The 17,599-nt window shown below is 37.9% G+C and overlaps 2 long non-coding RNA genes across 2 annotated transcripts in view; one reads left to right on the top strand and one right to left on the bottom strand.

Moving 5' to 3' along the window:
• Positions 1-14,228, top strand: part of LOC137853980 (uncharacterized) — a 26,249-nt gene extending 12,021 nt beyond the window's left edge. Inside the window, exon 3 of the long non-coding RNA XR_011094855.1 lies at positions 11,719-14,228. This is a non-coding gene — a long non-coding RNA (uncharacterized lncRNA). The remainder of the gene's footprint in view (positions 1-11,718) is intronic.
• Positions 14,107-17,599, bottom strand: LOC137853981 (uncharacterized). The gene is made up of 3 exons (XR_011094856.1): positions 17,462-17,599; positions 14,452-14,535; positions 14,107-14,245 (listed from the first exon to the last, which is right to left on the bottom strand). It is a non-coding gene; the product is annotated as an uncharacterized lncRNA (long non-coding RNA).

Here is a 17,599-nt window from a genome sequence, read left to right as displayed (position 1 = left end):
TAATTCTCTGTTTCATTTAATTTTAAATTAATCCATCCTGTCTTGCTGAGACATAACAAGTACTCTGCCTAAAAACATATAAATATGGTTAGATTACAAGGGACTTAAAAGATGCCCCACCTTGAGCTGTTTGTGAACTGCTTAGAATGAGTGGAAGTACATGGCAATGGGCAAAGTGTTATCCCAAGCAGGACTTCTCCCTTTGGCTGAAATTCCAGGATGGACCACAAATGCCACAGCTGTCTGTGTCAGCAGAAAACCTGGGGATAGTTTGAATTTGTCCTGTTTTCACGTGGCAGCTCTGCATAAAATGTCATGGTGCCCTAGACCAGAGAGCTGGGAACATAATAAAAGCTGTAAAGGCACTAAGACTGTGATCATGCTGCCACAAGAAGTCAGTGTGTGTGGGGAGTGTTTCTCTGGATTTCAGCATCAGCAGAATCCACCCCACTGATGTGGGAGTGCTTTACCTCACCACTGTTATCTCTCCTCCAAGATCAAAGTTACCATAACTCCTCACTTCCCCTGGGGGAGTAGCAACAAACTGATGAACTGCTTTGCTGGTAACAACTCAGTCAAGATAAAACAGCAAACAAACAAACCAAAAAGACGAAAGGAAGATGAACTCATAAGAAGCGATGCAAGAATAGAGCAGTTAATCAGTTGGCTTCAGATCCAATCTACCAAACATCCCATTTGCTGGATTATTTGCCCTAGGCTCAGACACCATGCTTGGCATTGCCCTTCATCCCTCCAAGAAGCATCCCACGGCTGTGTTTTCTTATGGTTCTCTACCCCTGTGTGATTGAAAACTCTGGCCCTTAGAAATTGTCACTTTGTGGAATGAAAGGAGCACAGTACCAAGTTTGTGCTAGGTGAGGCCTAACTGGCTTTCCAGTACATGCTGTTGTGTCAGCTCAGCCAGTAGTCACAGAGGAACGTGAAGGTGGAGGTGAAGGTGTATGTACTGGAGAGGGTCCATGGATAAGGTGCAGCCTTGGAAGATGTATTTCCTATTTTGAAACCGTTTATTTCTGCTGCTGATGCTAGTTCATGTACTTGGTCTTTTGCATGGTCCAGAGTGACATCTAATGGCACAGTAGCAGACAGCACCACATCTAACCAGAGGTAAGTGGGCAAAAAGCCATAGTTGCCTATCATTTATGTAGTGACAAGGGCAAGGTAAATTTAGTCAGGGGTGGAAAAAAAATAGATTATATTAAACTAAACTATAATGTTCCATTTGTAGCCATACTTCAATATTTATTACCTGAATAAAGCTGGTAAATTAAGTAATCTAAAGTTAGGAAGTAACAAAATTAAGTTGCCTGTACAAATGTATTTCACATATGTTATCTTAATGAACTATCAGTGAGTTTACACATATGCTATCTTAATGAACTACCAGTGAGTTTAAACAATATGAAAGGACTAAGTCAGGGCAATATTCCAGAAACGAGTCAATCCAAATATTATGTTTTGAGTAAACATAAAGTATATATAACTGCTTTTATCAAAATTGCCAGGGTCCTTCAATACAGTTTGTTTTGAAGAAAACAGCATATTCTAATAAAAGATATTCCATTTTCAACCATTCAGTGCTGTGTTGTGGCATCGTTGTTTTGTACTATGAAAACTGTAAATCTGGCAAGTCTTACCAACATAAAAATACATTTGCATATACTGTATAAATTCAGTTATAGGCACCAGTAAAGGCACCTTTGCATGATTAATGTTGCAAGAAATATACTTTATGTGCTGTGTTCAAGTGTAGGAGGCTGGCATTTAAAATGCATAGTTCTAAATATGGGATAACAATAGCAAGAAAATCTGTGGAATTGTTAGAGCTGACTTTTTAGGGAAATAGCAGTTTATCTGTTTACCTTGAAATGAATGATTTTGATTTGCAGTAATGGGCATTGAATGATATTGCATTGAGAATAGTTTCAGAACTACAAAATTAAAAGGAAAAATTTAGTATTATATGTATTTGCATATATGGCTATCTGATATATGTTTGTATATTGATACAGAAAGCAGTTAGTAGGCTGTACATAGTACACTTAAAGACTGTCAATGCCTAAGAGGCATTAGAGCACACACAGTAAGGTAAGTTTTAAGGTAAGTTTTCAAGTCTGCCCTGAATCCATAAAACAAAACCTCACCTAAAAACACTTTATGCACATTACTATGCATGTGCATAGTAATTCACTTTGGTTCCATCCTTAAGAAGGCTGAGCAGCATATGGTGAAGCCAGGGACAAGGTGGCTTTGGTGTGTTTTGCATCCCTTTAATCATGACGTGCTGGTAGCATGTTTTTCCTGTCATTCTTTAGCTTTCTGAATTCATGATAAAGGAATTAAATGTTGCCTTTTAAAAATAGATTTGTAAAAGGCATATATATTATTTTCAATTATTTTCTTTATTGGATTTTACATTAGAAAGTTGAGTTTCTAGCTACCCTTCTGCCTAGAAGTCTTTATAAGGTGATGGAAATACTATCGTGCTTGTGGTAGTGAAGAAGCAGTATAAAAAAATCCTTTTTGTACAATACAAAATTTAATTTAGGATCTCATTGCTACAGGATGCTGTGGAGACAAAAGTTCAAATACTTAGACAAAAGAGAATTAGAAAAGTCATGAAAGATTTGTTCACTGGTGGCTGTTAAATGTACCTGGAGTGCATCCATCATCTCAGGAAGCCAGAGCTGCTGATGGCTGAGGAATGAGAGTATAAACTGGGGAAAGCATTACTCTCTGATTGCACCATTTCATATGTTTTTTCACTTAGCATCCAGTATTAGTTACAGACAGAAATCTATTTCAGCTAGTTGCACTTTTGCTCTCTCCCCTATGGCTGTTGTGATAGTTTTTTTTTTTTTTTTTCCTCCCCATAAAGCATTTTTTTTAAAGTATTGAATATTAAGTATTTTAATTCAGATTGGAAAAGCACTTGTTTATCGTTATCAACATACAAGTGGGCTGCAGTTTTAAAGGTAAATGAGTTACCATTATGGCTGCATCACTTTAAGCTAATATCCAGTGTCCTGTATGATTATTAAGCAAGCAAATCTGGAAATGTAATGTTTTTGTTCATCTCAAGCTTCCTGTCACTGTGTATTGATTGTTCTCAGAAGGGGCTTTCAGCTGAACATCTCTACCCTTCAGGCAAGGAGCCTTTCTTTAACAAAGCATTTGGTATCCAGCAGCTGGAGGCCTACAGTTTTAGACACTGGTCCTTTCTTCAGCTCTAAGGAAGGTGTTTAATTATATATCATTTCACATCCAGGAAGTAGCCTGGGAATGCATTGACTACTTTGTAGGGTCTCTGTGGAAAAACAAAGAATGTTATTTTTTCATTGTGTTTGCTTCCTTAAAGACTTTTCCATCTCAGAGAAAAACAGTATGCTATTTGGGGACAGAAGTCATTAGCAACAAGGCATACTTTTTGGAAGCTGGGATAATTAAGCATTAGAACATTTTAAAACCAAAGAGAGTTCACCTATTGAAGGGCTGAAAATAGTTCAGGGAAATTCTGAATAGGCTGTAACCTACTGGAGGTCAGTCTGGCTGTGATAATGGCACCTTCCATCGCATGTAGAAAAAAGTGGGGTTCTGAGCTGACTGTTACCTCTCAGGAACGAGGTCATGCAATTATAATCCACATTTCCATAAAAACATCTAAGCAGCAGCAAGCAAAAAAAAAATAAAATTGAGTTGGATGCTAAGATCTGTGGAAGACAGTAGATGGCGCAAAGATGTAAGAAAACATCTTGGTTTTCTTTCAGATTAGGGATAAGACTCCAAAGAGTTTTAGGGCGAGTAGGATAAGAGCAAAAAAGCCTCAGCTTTATTGCTCAAAATCCAGCAGGGATTGTGTGTGGGAAGAAATGAAGGAAATGCTATTTATACTGATGCATTTGCAACTCCGAAGTGAAGTTTGCATATGCTATCTACTAAAGTAGATTCCAGTGTTTTACAAACATTCTGCTCCCACCTAGACCTTTGTAACTTTTTTCAGTGTGATTTTTGTAGCTGTCATGTCCTTCAAGTTCAGACTTTTCTCACTCTACCCTGAGATAAAACAAAGCCTTTGCAGCCTTCCAGAAAGCAATAAATTACCATGCCAGTATTACGTGACACCCAAGCTATAAGAGAGACTATGCTTAACTCCTTTGTGTCTGATTTCCCATGTCCTTTTTTCAGGTTCTATACCTTGGATGTCCTAATCATTAGCCTGTTCAAGATGGGCAGGTCTCTTTGTGTCTTTCCTTTTTAAATGTTTAATTCTGGAGCTGAGAAACTTTCCCTAACAAAAATTATGTGTCAATGTTTTGTTGCAGCAAGTGAATCTTTGTGAAAATTTATGGTGATCCAGAATTTCCCAACAAAAACTCTCCTGGCATTTTTCAGAGCAGTGTGGCATTCCTCTGTTTTTTTGTGGGATGCCAAGGGTGGCATTACAGCCTGTCTCCAGCTCCTGGAACTATCATTGTAGAGATGTGGGTAATGTAGCTCCATGGACAAACACTAGAGCTATCATTAACCCAAGCTAGTGCATCTACCTGATACACTGTGATGATGTGCAGAGACAACAGGTTGCCAAAATCGTTGGTGCAGGATCATATCTGAGGTAATAAATCCACGCTTTGGCTTTCATGCTTACACAGCTGACCAAGGAATCACTGCGGCCTCCTTCACAGTGTGAGGTGGATCTCCTGCTCAGTGTTTGCTGACAGCTGTTTGCATGGATGCAGTACATCCAACCAGTATCAGGATAAGGGTTGTGTCATTGCCTGTACTCTGGCTACAGGGGTCAAAATCATTTGAACTTGTTGCAAGTCCTTAGAATTATCCATAGTTGATTTATAAACATATAAGACTTTTTTTTTTTTTTTTTTAATTATTATTATTTTTATTTTAACTTACTCGTTGAGAAACAGCTAGCCAAAGTGCCCCTTTATGCCACTGCTAGCACAGGCTCACACAGCCATACAGAAAAAAGAGTTATGGATTGAAAGAGGTGTGAAGGGTATGGCCACTGAGGAGAACATTGCTGTGGGCTGTGAGTGTAGGGTACTGAGATATCACCTTGAGACAGTTGCTTCCCCATGGTTTGTGTCAGAGATCCTCATGGTTTACTCCAGCAACAAATCTTTCAAACTACATCTTGGTGAAATAAAATTAGAGAACTAGGTGACCACTGTCAGAAGTCCAGTCCACAGCAAGTTGTTGGTCTTAACAAAAGACACTAGGTAAAATTCCCCAGTCTGTATAGGTGATCAGACCAGATACTGAACTGTTCCTTTTGGACTTAAGAGAAATGCATGAGTTTTATATACTACTGAGACTAGATTCGTTGTGTAGAAAAGGATCTGGAGGTCTTGGTTGACAGCAAGTTGAATATAAATCAACAGTGTACCTGGCAGGCAGGAGGGCCAACCATATTCTGGGGTGCATCAGGCACGGCATTGCTAAGCCAGTTGAGGGAAGGGATTGTCCTGCTCTTCTCTGTGCTGCTGCAGCCTCACCTCAGATACTGTGTGCAGTTTTGTGCACACAACACTATAAAAAGGACATAAAGCTATTAGAGAGTGTCCAAAGGAGGGTTACAAAGATAGTGAAGGGCCTGGAGGGGACGATGCCTGAGGAGCAGCTGAGGTCCCTTGGTTTGCTCAGCCCCGAGCAGAGCAGGCTGAGGGGAGGCCTCATGGCGGCCTGCAGCTCCCTCACGAGGGGAGCGGAGGGGCAGGCACTGAGCTCTGCTCTCTGGGGACAGCGACAGGACCCGAGGGAACGGCATGGAGCTGGGACAGGGGAGGGTCAGGCTGGGGGTTAGGGAAAGGTTCTGCACCCAGAGGGTGGTCAGGCACTGGGACAGGTCCCCAGGGCAGTGGTCATGGCACCGAGCCTGAAGGAGTTCACAATGTGTCTAGACAATGCTCTCAGACATGTGGGTTGATTTTTGGGTTGTCCTTTGTGGAGCCAAGAGTTGGACTCAATGGGTCACAAGTTGGACTTGTGGGTCCCTTCCTGCTCAGGATATTTCAGGATTATATGAACAGGAAGTCTCTGTAGAAATAAATAGACTCAGTAGAGACTAGGAGAAATAATGAGTACCTCCAGCAGTGGAAGGTCTGGGAGGAAATCAAGTGCTGTGGATGCCCCATCCCTGGGAGTGTTTGAGGCCAGGTTGGATGGGGCTTTGAGCAACCTGGTCTAGTGGGAGGTGCCCCTGCCCATGGCAGAGAGGTTAGATGTAGATGATCTTTAAGGTTTTAAAGCCTATAATTTAATGATAATACTTCTTTAAAATGAATATAAAAAATATTTTACACAGATTGTTTGGTACAGCACAAACATAAATGGTCTTCTTCCTTGTTGGGAAAAAACAAACACCAAGATGCCAGGTATTCACAAAGGATAAAATATATATTATTCAGTGTAGTATAAAACTAGAAGGACAAAGGGTTTTAAAACAAAATACAGAGAAAGCCATGTAGCCAATCAGATATGTCTTTCTCTATTTCTTTCTCCACCCCATCCCTGTCAAAGAAAAAAACAAAAAACAACTTTAGTAGTATAATGCTGCAATTATGAAATTTTACACCTAAAGGAGTTAAGAAAGGAATAGGTGAGTCCAATAGTAAAAATAACTCCCTTTATAAAACATACACATAAATGGAGAAGTGAGTGTAGTTCACAGAATGGGAGATACACGTTTCACACATTTTTTCAGAAGTGTTCTACTGTATTTCCTTGGGGTTTTCTTTTATATATATATATATATATATATATATATATATAATTATTATTATTGTTATTTATTCTGAGATTCTTTTATAGCTTCAGTTGTCCACAAAAGGAACAGGACATCATTTTTGGGTCTCATGGCATGCCTCTTGGCATGATAATTAACTGTCTTCCAAAACAAGCAATGAATGAGGTAACTAACTGCAGTTGTTTTAGGGTTTTTCCCATTACCATCTGAAGAGGAAATGTTGGGTGTGTGCTGATTATACAGAATATCAGTATGCTTAAAGCACAATGCACATCTGAACATCAAAATAACAGCCCCTAGATATTTGGCTGGTGTCCGTATGTGAAGTTGAAAAAATATATATATAGCTTTGTATTCCAGGCTTAAAGATAATGAGAGCTTTGAGACGTAAAAGATATGAGTTGGGGGTTGATGCAATTGTAACAGTCAGTCTTAGAGCTCTGAGTGACATTTTGTGATTGTCAGCTTGTACCATAATACCCATGCTGAGAACATGGAACATATGAACATGTCACTTTGGAAATCTTATTTATTATGTCTATTTTTTGGTTTATTTATTTTTTAAATAATTCTTCTTACATATGAAGGACTTGTCAAGAAGGGGAAAGACCAGAAACAGCTCTCCATTGGGGGCAGCAGCAGATACAGAAATGTGATGTTAGCCAGGGCACTGTGTATAGCCAAAAACTCAGAGGAATAAGATGGGAAATACTAAAGTAGATATAATAATGAAAAAAAAAAGTAACTTTAATGTACATCATTGTCTTCTAAGACATTCTGTATTTGAGAAAACAGATGGCTTATCATTGAAAATATCTGCATAATCATGTTCTCCTCTATCATATAGAAACATCAATGTTAACAATACAATATTCAGTCTCCCTGTGTGTTCGGTACAGTATGAAAACTTCACTGATAGGAACTAGGATTGATTAATACAGGAAAAGAGGAAGTGTTCTACCAGGTACTAACATGTACCTGTCCTCCACAGCAGGAAGAAACTTTCTTTCAGCAGTCACAAGTATTACCATAGATTATATAGCCAATCTGTAAGCCAATCTGTACATTATATGACCTGTAAGAAGTTTTGAACAAAGAAAAGCTGAGAATATTTTTTAAAGTTATAATACAATATTCAATGTTATTTAACTATAGTTTATAAATAATCCTAAAATAAATAATAATGTTTAAAACAAATTTGGTTTCAAAACTGAATTTACTTGCAAGAAAACTGTAACATTAAAATTTCTTGCCTATTTTGCTTTAAATTTTGTTAACTTTTTATAGCAGATTTTCCTCACAGCGCTTCCCTCCCTCAAACATCTACAAGCTGAACTTTGGAAAAGCTGTTCATCTTGAGATAGATGAGTCTTCAGGAACTTCTCTGACTTCATTTCATATTCATAGACTAAGAAGTAGGACAATATTGATTGCTGCTAGACAAAGAGGTTGTACTGAAGTAAAGATGCATTTACATAGGAACACAATTTATTTCTTACATCAATGAATGGCCCATCAGGTGACCTTGGCTGAGTTTCGGAGTTGTGCTTGTAATGTGTGCTGGCCACCAGCTAGACTAGGTGGCACTGGTAACATCACATCGGTCACATCAGACTGTAATGGAGTCCTTAGAAAATTAACATATAGAATTGTAGCTATGCTATAACTCTTCATAATGATATCTACTGAAATTAATCTTTGTGCCCGCATCTTAAAGATGGTATAAATAGAAACTTTATTATACAAAGAAAGCCCTAAGTTTAACTCACTGTGGAGGGAAAACATACGCATGTGTCAGTTCTGGCCTATCAAAAGTTTCATAGCTCAAAGGAAATACAGTCATTTGCTCATAGATTGTCAGATACAGCAGTAGTAACTAATCAGATACACTTCTTTTCCTTTCCTTCAGTCATATTTTTACTATAGTCATGCAACTGAATGTAACAGATATAGAAACACATATAGAAAAAGTATTATGGCCATCAATTAGGAAGCACTGAAAAATGTTAGGCTAGCGCTCCATAAGAGATGCTTTGTCTTTTATTGCAAATGATTTGTTTTCTAAATTTTTCCTAATTATCTTCTTTTGATTAATGTTAAAGTGACAAAGAAAAATACTAGTGACCAGAAGAGCTTTGAATAACTACAGGGCAATTTTTAAAAAGATGGATGTCTTTGTCATGGAGAGTTATGCGCTAAAGAACCATTTATGCTTTTGGAAGAAAAAAACGTCCATCCCCTCCCTCCGCTCTATTTGAAAGCAGTTCGCCACACAATTCCCGTGGTGAGGAGCTGCTTGTTCCTGCTGAAGGACATGTGTGGCATATGGGATTTTTAACAGATACACTGAAATATAAGATAGATGTCAGGGCACAAGAACTACCAGGTGGAATTCTGTGGCTGATCTTAAGCAGGGTATCAGATGTGGTGATCTCAACCTTTAATCCTTTCTACCACTGACTATTTGATGATTAGAACGGCAGAATGATAGAGTCACAGAATGATTTAGGTTAGAAGAAACCTTAAAAAACAACTAATTCCAATCCCCCTGCTGTGGGCAGGGACACCTCCCACCAGACCAGGTTGTTCAAAGCCCCATCCAGCCTGGCCTTGAACACTTCCAGGGATGGGGCATCCATAGCTTCTCTGGGCAAAGAGAACACTTATCAGTTAGGATGTCTTTTGCTTGCTTTTCCTTGCCTGGCCTGCTCTACCCAAATGTAAATTGTTTATGGTTGTCCAAACTGGACAAAGACACACAATGGTTTATCTACCTCGTGTCATCCAGATGACAAAGCTGTAAGCGATTTTCTTGTTGTGAGTAGCCCCAGCTGGAGGAGAAGATATGCATGAAATAAAGGAGTCACTTAGTTCCAGTCACCCGACATTCTGTGTGAACTCTAAGCTACTAGTCTTTGTTGAGACAGAAGATGGATGTATCCTATAGATGAATATATAGAATTCTGATGATAACAAAATATTTATTAAGAGGTTGCTTCACTGACCCAGTTCCATTTCTTCCTTCCTGCAGTGACCACCCTAGACGACTGCACTGTCGCCAGACACCAATATCTGTTTTCTCAGACTCCTCATGAAAACTCATCATCTCTGTCTCTCTAGCATCAGCTATTCTCTTCCTTCCCTTGGGCATTGAGTTCAGTTTCACAGATACAGTTATTCTCTTCAGTCTCTTAACTCTGAGACCAACCCAGGCCTTGCAAAGAGGCTCCATTTTCATACATCTAACACAGATGATACCAAGAAAGACGAAAAAGGGGGAAGTCTTAATTTATTTACTTGAAGAAAGAAGAAACCAAAGTTTCTCTGGACATCAAGTATATGTTTTTTTTCTGGTCTTCCTCTGCTGATGGAAAACCTGGGTTTGTTTCTGAAAAGGATGGAGTAAGATGTGATTAGCTTTGAAAATTCCTGAATGGCTCAATGGCTCCTTTAGTCAAAAAAAAAAAAGAAAAAAAAAAGAAAAAAAAAAGAAAAAAAAAAAAAAAGAAAAAAAAAAGATAGTGGACAAGCAACTAGTTAGAAGGGACTTTATATGATGTAAAGATAGTGTTGATCTTGCCAGAATCCTGTCATTCATGAGACATTTGTGAGAAGTGTACTGGCTCTCTGTGATTTCCAGTAAAGCAAACAAACACTCTGTGTGCTCAGCATTTCTGAGCTCCAGTCTGGTTAATATCTTGGAGCTTCTGTTTTCACAGTGAAAACAGGGATATGAAATGAGAACATTCAAACTACTTTAAAATGTTTTGGAAAGTATACTTGAATTTCCCATAACTCTGTTAAAGATATTTCTGGCATCAGACTGGTCCAAATACCAAGGGAAAAAAAAATATGTTCAATGCCAACAACTTTCAGTGTATCACCTGTTACTTTTTAGAAACAGATTCTGGGGGTCAAAAAATAGTTGATTTTTCAGGGTGTTCTTAATAAAAAGGAAATATATTCAGACTATTGCTGAAAATAATAACGTCTGGACTAGGAAAAAATGTTGAGAAAAGCCAAAGAGAGTATGAATATACTCTCTCTTCTGCAAACACAAATTCCCAAAGATACAACTGGCAATACATACCAGTATGTATCTGGTGATACATACCAGTATGTAACTGTCTTCTTGAACATGTGATATTAACCATGAAGATGTTAATAAAAATAAAGTTTTTGGGACAGGATTTATTTCAAAGATGTGGAATTTTAAAAACACTAGTAGTAGTCTTGTTATTATGGTGTCATCTATATAAATGAAGATGAAGAATATTTGTAAGAAGAAAGGTAATATTTTACTGGATATCCTTATGATGGATAAACTTTTGGCCAGAGGGAAAAAATGATGAAAACTAAGAAAGAAAAGAAACTGAAATCTTTTTTTTTTTTTTTTTTTTTTTTTTTTTTTTAGTTAATGATGGAGTTTTATGTTTCATAAATATTTTGTCTTCATTGTTCCTCAATATTGGCTTCAGGGCAATAATGAGGTCAAACAAAATCATTCAACTGAATTATTTTCCAGAATGCAGTGCAGTCAGTGAAAGGTTTTTTAGCCTACTTACATCAGCAAGGTCTAATAAAATTATTCACTTTCTGTCAAGATGCTTTCATCAGAATTTTGTCTTTGGGTCCAGGCAGTATTCTCAATCTTATACCAGTTTACTTTTTAAATTCAAAGTGCCTGAAACTTTCTTCAACCTCATAGTCTTCACTATGAAGGACAGGAGCAGGTATGGAGCAAACAGATCTGCTCTTTCAGAATAAAAGATTCACATGTGATCCATAATCTGTTTTTCCCTTTGCTTTCCTTTCAATTCTGTTCCGTTCTGTTCTTAGTAATTCAGATGATGAAAAGTTTTCAAGTAAGCTGGGTTTTCATAAAGATACATACTTTTTTTTTGTTTTTGTTTTTGTTTTGTTTTGTTTTGTTTTAGGTGGTCCAACACTGGAATAGGTTGCTCAGAGAGGTTGTGGAGTCTCCCTCCTTGGAGATATTCAAAACCCAACTGGACATGGTCTTCAGCAACCTCCTCTAGTCGACTGCTTTAAGCAATGGAGTTGGACCAGATGTTCTTCAGAGGCCGCCCCAAACCTCAGCTAGGCTGTTACTGTGATAGAGAGTGGACAAGACTAGCTAAAGAAAATCTTTTCTCTTGAATGGGTTTAAATACCTACCTTAACAAAAACACTGTGTCAGTGCTCCCTTATTGCTTCTAGCTGTTTTTTCTTGCAGATGAACATTGAAATAAGGACTCATTTTCCTTAAGAACTAAGTGTGAGATGAGAAATTTAATGTCTGATTGGATTGTAACTGTGCCCAACATTGCCAGGGGGCAGTGCTCAGCAGTTCTGCTCTTGGCTGCTCCCGTGCTCTGCAGTGCTCAATGCTTTCATGCAATGCTCTATGTCTGATGGCAAATAATGGGGTCAAGTTTCTACTCCTTACTCCAGTAATGTACTTCAGCTCAGCTACCTAGGCAGGTAAGGCAACAGTGATTTATACTATGCCTGTTAAAGCCCTAACTAGGGCAAGGCTTGAGTCATGACTACAGCACTGAATATCTAGTCATAATGGCCATATTAAGGAAGAAAGAAACTATTTTCCTAACCATTTTTCTCATACTCAAAAGTGGCAAGATCATTTTCACTTAAATTCTCATAAAAATATAGCCTTTGGCAACAAGTCAAATTCTTAACCTGTAAGTCTTTGGGATGATTGACAGTATTGACACGATTCATTCTACGTAAAATAATATGAAACCATATTCACAGACCCTACAAGTACATACATCAGTATGTATGGCTAAAATCCTCTGTTTTTAAGTATAATTGTCAGCTAAGCAAACAGAACCATGAAATAAAAACTGAAAATTGATCCTTTCACCAACTGCAACCTGAGAAAGAGCTTAACAGTGCACTTTAAACAAACATTGCATAACATAACATATATTGAAGCCGAAGACATATTTTAGATTAGATATTTTATTTGTCCATTACATGATAAATATTGGTTCTGGCCAGCCTCCAGTGAGGGGAGTCCAAGTTAAAATGAAGTCTTTAAAGAATATGAGACCCTAGCGTCCCATCCTAGAACAGGCCAAAGGTGCATTTAACTTCATCCTATGTACAGAAGTGGCTGAGAGAATATAACAAGAATAATGAGGGAATATTCAGCATATAATGATAATTCCTCAAAATAGTTTCCCAGTCTCCAATGGTCGGTGACCTAAGGACATCTTGAATCTGGAAGAACAGTGCTGGAGAACTTCTCTTCCATGAGCTTGATGGAAAGCTTCTCATCTTTCAGCATCACAGCATCCTACAGCAGGGCTTTGCGTTAGCTGCTTAGATACTTTGAAGATGAATCAAGACCTGTGGCTACTAAACTTCCAGCATGGAAATTCTTCATTTGTTTAACAGCCGGAATGATAAAATTGTGGCAGTGCAGCGTATGTTCAGACCATCTGACATCATATGAGGATGCTCTCAGATTGACCAGTTCTGAGGACCTCCTGCAGTTCATCTGGCTCAGCTGAGCACTGAAGGCATACCTTTGGGAAAACTCCAGAGTCAGTAAGGGAGTCTTCACTAGTCACCATTGCTCTTGGTTATTAAAAGTTATCCAAACCTTATTTCCAATTTTGAGAGTAATACTGGCATTTAATGATAGCATGTTTAAGAATAAGAGAGTAGTGATAATAAAAACTCAGATAAACTGTAAATATCTGTATGTCTAACTATGTTATGGTTAATATGCAATATTTATTTTGAAAAGAAATTATCCAGTGGATGAAATGTACATGGGTATTTTGTAGTAAAATGGCCAAGGCTAATCATTCCAGGTGCATTTCCTAGGTAGTGAGGAGACAACTTCTAAAGCCTTTTCTTGTGGAACAAGGGCATGATTTTACTTGGAAAGGAGTTCCTTCCGTAGTTTTCATGTGGGTTCTAGATTGGAAACCATGTACTCAGCCTTCACTAATATTTCATTGTGCAATTATCTGCTTTATTTTCATCCAGTGCTGTGGGGGTGCAATTTTCACTGTCTTTGAATGAAGCGCATGCTTTTGTCGATGTTTCTGTAAATGAGCTTTGCTCATTATTATAGGACTTTAAATATACACAGCCTGATTTGAGTAATTTGTTGAATTAGTCCTGGGAACAGCTGTGTTCATCACTTTGTCATCAATGTGGTGCAAGAAGAGACACCCTGGGAAGGCTATGAGGAGGAAATGCTGTGTTTCATTGGATAATGTCTACTATGCTACTTTTTTTTTCCAACTGAAATACATATTTAAGAGTGATACATATATTTGATTCCCTTTGAATTAAAAAGACATTCATGCTGTTGTACTGGGGAGTAGCTTCCAATCTATGAAGATCTCTAAGTGGTATTTAGTGATGTTCTCTTGCATACAGGTGAATTTTCTAGCCATTCTGAAAACACTATTCTTAGCATTCCTGTCAAATAAAAGAACAGAGAAATTTAATTTTCCTTTCATAAATATTAACTGACTATTCACAATGTACAATGTTGAAGAATCCAATAGATTTCCTAACTTGAAGGGTTATATAATGACTGTCTTACAACTGGTTTAGCACACATTTTTTTGGACACCTTTACTCTTTTGAAACAGTATGCATCTGATTTGCCTAATTCTGCTTACCTGAGATGGGAAGAGCAAGGGAGCTGGTGATATGGTAACGATTTCTTTCCCCCTCTGAGGCTAAAAGAATGAGATCTTATCCCCCTGCAGAAACAGCAGATAGTAGATGACAGCATGACAGGGACTGTCCAGCTATTAAGACCACTGAGTCCTTCTTCAAAGGTGGCATTTGCTTTTGTTTTGAAAAAGATTTGGGAGCTTTTTGAGGGCCCATTGGTTTTCTGGAAAGATTTTCTTTTCTGGCCATGAGTATCTGTAAGCCTTATTCTCCAGACTGTCAGTGCCATCTAATACTGGAGTAACCCTACAGTTACAGCCGTCATGGCAGGAATAAATAAGCAGCTAGTGAAGAGTTTGTGAAGTGCAACTGCTGTCCCCCTGGTGTATTAAAGTGTTCAAAAATCAGACCAGTTAACTTTATTTCACCTGTGTCACAACCCAGGAGTTAGTCTGTGGCTATTTGCTCATCTGTACCCCAAGACTGGGACATCTATTGCATATGTGAAGCGGAGAGCTGTTGACAACCACCTCACCCAGTGATCCCTGCAGACTGGCAGAACTCCTCAGGTTTAAAAAGAAATCCAATTTATTATAATTTAAAAGAGCAAGGAAAAACACTTCCTTGTCATGTAGAAGGATTTATATGATGCTTCCTGAGAAAATAAATACACTGAATAGTGTATTAAAGCATGTGCATTACATCTTGTAGTGTCAATACTGCTTCTTTGGTGCTAGTGACTGGAAGAATTTTTTTTTTTAAGGAAAAGCATGGTTGGTAAATCGACAAAATGTACAAGAGACAGTTTGCAGCAAACACTTTCAGAATAAGGTTAAAATATGATGTGTGTTGCAAAGCCTGAGAGATAAATAGAGCTGTTAAAGCAATCAGTTTCTGAACTCTGATCAGGAGAGCAGTTGTGTGATGTACAGGAGAAAAATCAATGTTGCAAATAAGTGTTATAATATTCATACTACAACTGTCTTTACAGTGATTGCAGTATATGTCAGATTTTAACGTTAAACATAAGACTTTTGGCATACTAAGAGTGTTCATTTACTGGGTGGCATTTTAATTAATCTCATACAGAGTAATCTAAGGTCCCTGCTTCACAAGATGCTGTCTTAAAGAAATATTATATTTTCCCTTTTATTGTCAAATTCTCTCGGGTCTCTCTAGAAGGCTAAAGGGGTATTTGACACACAGAAACTGTATCAATTCAGGCCACTTCTTAGGAGAATGATTTCTGCATATTTAATCTCTCATCCAACTATGATTCAAATTAATTTATGTTTGCTTTAATATCCTGATTTGTATATTAGAATTCATAAACTGAAAATTAAAACTGTGATTTTTTTTAAAGGATTGTTTTTGTGTGCATCTGAATAACCTGTTTCAATATACATCTTTAATCAGCTTTATTTCACATCTATTACTTCTGCATTATATATTTGGCTTCATTTGTATTGCCACATCACACTTTGTTTGTATGACATAATTCGTTCTGTACTAAAGTTTCCAGAAATTTGACTACTTCATAGGCGTAGACCATAGCGGGATTTATAAAAGGTTTGCAGGAAGTAGGATATTTAGTGTATTACCCAAAATAAGAAAGTCCTCCAAAACATCAGGTAATGTTCTGTAAGTCTTTGATATTCTTCTTTATCCCCTTCTGCCCACTTCTTCCCCTTGTTCTCTTACTTTTAATGTCAAGTTGTATGGGTAGACTAGGATGTAATGAGTTACTTTTGTGTGTGTGTGTGTGTATTTGTGTGTGAATCAGGTCATTGACTTGACTCTCCCTTCTACACATTTACTTGGTAACAGAGCTGTAGTCAAAGTTCTCCTACTTTTCATTGTTTACTTATGTATTTTAAGTTAACTTCACCAATATCAATGGGAAAGATCAGACAAAACAGAGTAAACCTCTTCTGGTGGTGGTTTGTGGACTCTGTTAACATAGACCTTTTATATTTAGATTAGTGTAAAAAGATGATTTCTCCAGAATTGTGTGTCCTGAGATGTTCTTTCTTCTTACCTAGTGGAGTATTAACAGGATGGAGGGAATAGTTAACCTTTGCATCTGTACTTTGGCAACTAGCCCATGAATTAATAAAGATGATGAAAGCTGTGGAAAATTGCTTATTTCCTACCTTGTTCCAGAGAAGGGATTAGAGAGTGGAAACTCTCCAGAGACAGCAAAGCCGAGGCTGAAAAAAAGCTGTGAGAGGAAAGCTTAAAAGAGACACATGGGAAAGTTTGGGTAGGGGAAAGATAGGGCTGGGTATACTTTTGTAGACTAGGAACTATTGTCTAACCTGGTGGTGAGACGAGCTTTGCTCTGTTGAGGAAAGGTAACTGTCACAAAGAAGACTACAATTCAGGAAGAAAACAAAAGATGAAGGTGGATCCTAGATAATTTTACAGAGGATAACACCCCAGCTCAAACAGCTTTGTAGAGTACTGAAGAAAACAAACCTGGATCCTGTACTGAGGATTAATTCTTTTTCATCTCTGTTTCAGTATTTTCCTGTATTTTTAAGTAAATAGCGATAGTGTCATGCAGTCTGGTAAATAGCCTGTTTTGTGTCTGTTCACATGTGTCTTGTATTCCTGAGGAGTGATACAGTTACCCAAAATATCCAGCCGGTTCATGTTTTGGGAGAATATAGGTGTAAACTGTTGACAAGATCAAGAATTCAGCAAAAGGGTTCACATGGGCATACCACTGACCCATAATTCCTGGATTTTAAAAGAGAGGGTATGGCAAACATGCATCTGGAGATGAAGAATGTTTCTGGAATCCCATAAAACTGTAAGGCATAATAATCTTTCAAATCACCAGAACTGATAAATATTGAGATAAGGAGATCTATACAAACTTCATAAGCTAATTTTTATCTAATTCTACACCTAATACATAGAAGATTATTAGGGGATTAACAGAATAGCACTTGTACATAGCACAAGAGCAGCAAAAATATCATGCAGTTGCTAGAATAAGATACTCACACCCAGGTAAAAATGCCTTCAGGGACCCTGCTCTTTTTGAGTGGACATGTAGAGCTGTGCATTTTTCTTCATGGTAGTTGACCAGACCTTCAAGGCACACTGACAAATATGCACTTTCAGCCAGGACTGCATGTCTGG

This window comes from Anas acuta, chromosome 3 (assembly GCF_963932015.1).
Source record: "Anas acuta chromosome 3, bAnaAcu1.1, whole genome shotgun sequence".
In the NCBI taxonomy this organism is placed as follows: Eukaryota; Metazoa; Chordata; class Aves; order Anseriformes; family Anatidae; genus Anas; species Anas acuta.
This window is presented reverse-complemented; position numbering and strand designations above follow the sequence as displayed.